This window comes from Trichomycterus rosablanca (assembly GCF_030014385.1).
Source record: "Trichomycterus rosablanca isolate fTriRos1 chromosome 5 unlocalized genomic scaffold, fTriRos1.hap1 SUPER_5_unloc_2, whole genome shotgun sequence".
NCBI lineage: Eukaryota > Metazoa > Chordata > Actinopteri > Siluriformes > Trichomycteridae > Trichomycterus > Trichomycterus rosablanca.
Genome location: NW_026946944.1, coordinates 1 through 4,020, shown reverse-complemented (window position 1 = coordinate 4,020; position 4,020 = coordinate 1). Strand labels below are relative to the sequence as shown.

At 37.5% G+C, this 4,020-nt stretch overlaps 1 long non-coding RNA gene across 1 annotated transcript; it reads right to left on the bottom strand.

Moving 5' to 3' along the window:
- Window positions 1-2,369: 2,369 nt before the first annotated feature.
- On the bottom strand, window positions 2,370-3,295 carry LOC134304408 (uncharacterized). The gene is made up of 2 exons (XR_010007851.1): window positions 3,055-3,295; window positions 2,370-2,768 (listed from the first exon to the last, which is right to left on the bottom strand). It is a non-coding gene; the product is annotated as an uncharacterized LOC134304408 (long non-coding RNA).
- Between the last annotated feature and the right edge of the window lie 725 nt (window positions 3,296-4,020).

The window sequence follows — 4,020 nt, the reverse complement described above, 5'->3', positions numbered from 1 at the left end:
CCAAGTAAAAGATGTTTTATATGAAGTTAGATCAGGATTTCTACCCACACAAGTGATATACGATGCATTAGAAACCAACAAGAACACAGTAAACAAAACCCAAATTCAAAATAACTACGAAAAACTAAAAAATGCAGTGCAATAAGCGAAATTGAAAAACATATAGGAAAAAAAGAAACAAGTGAAAACTTAATTTGGGACATCAAAGTAAAAATGAAAAATTAAACAATTCCAATTGAAAGCTGTACATTGAAAAAAATATACACTGTTTTAATACAAAAAGCGTGGGTAGAACCAAGAGCAAAAGAATATTGGAGCAGGCTGTTCCCAAACCTAGAAGCAGAAAATATTTTTAAGAACACTAGACAATTTAAAAATGTACAACTTGAAAACTTTGATTTCCTTTTAAGACATAACTGTATTTTTAATGAAATGAGAATGTGCAAAATAGGATTAGAAAAAGACCCCAAATGTAAAGTATGCTTTAAAGAAGATGAAGGACTCAAACACATGTTTTTTAACTGTGAAAAATTTAAATGTTTTTTAACAAAAATAAAGAAAATAACTACAGTGTTTTTAAACAAGAAACAAGAGGAACAGACTGAATGGCAACCCCTGTTTTTATTTGGTTTTAATGGGAAAACAAAAAACATTTGCTTTAAACATAATTTTAGCTGAGGCCAAACAAGCAATAATAACAAGAAAAAATATTACAAAGCATAAAGGCAATGTCATATCTGTATGTGATGTATTTGAAAATAAACTGAAAAAAACATTCAAGGATCTATTTGACTATTTTAACATGACAGGAAAACCAGAAACTTTTTATGCTCTAATAGGCTCTATGCACGCAAGCTCTGTGACGCGTTTCCGTTTAGCGTTAGTCGGGCAGTCTAGCTTCCGGTTTGTTATAAACACCGGCAAATTTCTAATCACAACGTGTCGTATAGCGGCGAATATACGAGTTTGAGTTCTAAAATTAGTAAGAAGGTTTTGTGTTTTCAAAAACAAGATCGGGGTGGATCGGTACATTCTCAGGGTTCATGTTGAACGCTGCATCCGACGGGTTAAAAAGAATAAGTTGTTTGACACAGTGATCGCTATCAGAGCATAAATCAGCTGTTTACTGTATCGTGAGATTGGACCACTTGTCAAGGGATGGAGCTAAACATTCGTTTTTGACTGTAATTTTTTAAAGAACGTGCACATTTAAATATTGTAAATATATATATTATAGTTTATACTCTGTTTTTAAACAAAAGCATAAAAAGCCAACAAAAGCCTCTTCATTATGTAAACATACCTCTTATGTCTACACTCTGATTATTTTATTAGTTCTACAATTACAAACTGTAGTTAATTTGTTTCTTTCTATACTGTTAGCCTCCTTTCTGTTCTTGATGACCAGGACCCCCACAGAGCAGGTATTATTTAGGTGGTGGATGATTCTCAGCACTGCAGTGACAATGACATGCTGGTGGTGTGTTAGTGTGTGTTGTGCTGGTATGAGTGGATCAGACACAGCAGTGCTGCTGGAGTTTTTAAACACCGTGTCCACTCACTGTCCACTCTATTAAACACTCCTACCTTGTTGGTCCACCTTGTAGGCATAAAGTCAGAGACGATCACTCATCTATTGCTGCTGTTTCAATTGGTCATCTTCTAGACCTTCATCAGTGGTCACAGGACGCTGCCCATGAGGCGCTGTTGGCTGGATGTTATTGGTTGGTGGACGATTCTCAGTCCAGCAGTGACAGTGAGGTGTTTAAAAACTGCAGCAGCGCTGCTGTGTCTGATCCACTCATACCACAACACACACTAACACACCAGCACCATGTCCGTGTCACTGCAGTGCTGAGAATCATCCACCACCTAAATAATACCTGCTCTGTGGGGGTCCTGGGAGAGTCATTGAAGAACAGCATGAAAAGGGGCTAACAAAGCATGTAGAGAAACAGATGGACTACAGTCAGTAATTGTAGAACTACAAAGTGCTTCTATATTGAGTGTGTAAAACAGTTTTTGCTGTTTCTTACGTTTTGTGAATCTGGCAGTTGTTTAACATTCATTTCACAATGAATAGACCACTTGAATGGCGTTAAAAAGACTTGAAATAAAATCTTTTTACATTTAACTTCAAATGGACGTTTTTTTTTTCTCTTTTGTAACATGATACAAGGTTTTGAACTGAACAGCATATATATTTGATACCCCATTGCTGCCAGCTTGACACTGATAAATTCTGTAATGACTAATTCTTGATAACCTGCTGTAATAAACATAAGAATAAAAAAATCAAAGTTCCTCCTCGCATTTACAACAAATATGTTTTTGGAGAAAGACATGTTAATACTGTAACATCAAATTAATCAATTGACAGGAAATTTATTATGGTCTGACATATAACATTTGATAATGAATAAAAGATAACTCATTCATATATTGGTGAACAAAACTTTTTACACTTAATCAAAAGATTGAGGGTAAATTGCTAATATATCCAGTCAGATATGTTTAGTTTGTTTTATGTTGTATTAGGATTTTAACATCATGTTTTACACTTTGGTTACATTCATGACAGAAATGGTAGTTACTCATTACACAAAATTCATCAGTTCAAGTTTTAATATCAAACAATTTTGTATCTCCAATTCACCTCACTTGCACGTCTATGGACTGTGGGAGGAAACAGGAGCTGCCGGAGGAAACCCACGCAGATACAGGGAGAACATGCAAACCTCACACAGAAAGAACCCGGACCACTCCACCTGGGAATTGAACACACATACATATATATATTTATTGTTGTTTGAACATCATTAATACATGGGATTTGACACTATCTTAAAGCTTGCCTAACCTGGCACTGTGCAAGCAGAATATGCATAAAAATGAAATTGTAATGGTATGCTTCAAAGCTAACTAAAACATGAATCTTAATACTGGTCTGTCAAGCTAGATGTAGTGTTTGTCTAGTCTAGCAAAACAACCACTAACCAGTTTACAACTACCCTACTTGCATGGTTCTAAGGAAATGTTTGCTAACGTACTTACCTTCATATTTGTCAATGTCGCTGGAGTTGTACATTTAAAATCCTTTTTCCCGCTTGTTAGAAGAAGCAGTACAAACCATGCGTCGGTCGGTCTAAATCGTTCACTGTCAGACGAGGTTAATCTTGAAGACAACAAGTGTAAAAGAGAGCCATGCCTAACGTTATCTGCTTGTTGACGACCGGCAAATGAATACCGGAAGTTGATCTGCCAGTATACGAGAACCCGGAAGACAGTCGTGCATAGAGCCTATTGTAAATAATAACCCATTTGTAGAAGTAGATTGGGAAAATGTACACCTTAAATTACCCAAATGTATTTAATAAATATACTTAAATCAAAATGATATAAAAGGAAAAAAGCTTTTAACTGTTATGTGGGAGAAAGGAGGACTCAAATGCAGATTTTAAATAAAATAATAATTTTATTTTTTTTAAATTGTGATGACGAGTGATGCAGGGTATTGTGAGCAAATTCTGCCCACAATAATTTATCGGACCATGTGGCCGGATTCCCTGCAGTCAGGCACCTGAGCATCTTGCTCAGGTCCTGAATCAGCCTTTCCGACTGCCCATTAGACTCAGGGTGGTAACCTGAGGATAAGCTGGTCTTAGCGCCAATAAGTTGGCAGAAGGCCCGCCAGCACTGGCTCACAAACTGCGGGCGGATGGTAGCTTGGGCAGCGGGACAAACAGGCAAGACTTGGTGAACCGGTGGTAAACCTCTGGACTTTGGCAAGCCTGTCACAAAGTCCAGGGCAATATGAGCGTACACAGTGCAGGCAATTACCAATACCGCCGTGAACCTCTGGACTTTGGCAAGCCTGTCACAAAGTCCAGGGCAATATGAGCGTACACAGTGCAGGCAATTACCAATACCGCCGTGAACCTCTGGACTTTGGCAAGCCTGTCACAAAGTCCAGGGCAATATGAGCGTACACAGTGCAGGCACGGACGAAGTAACGTACCT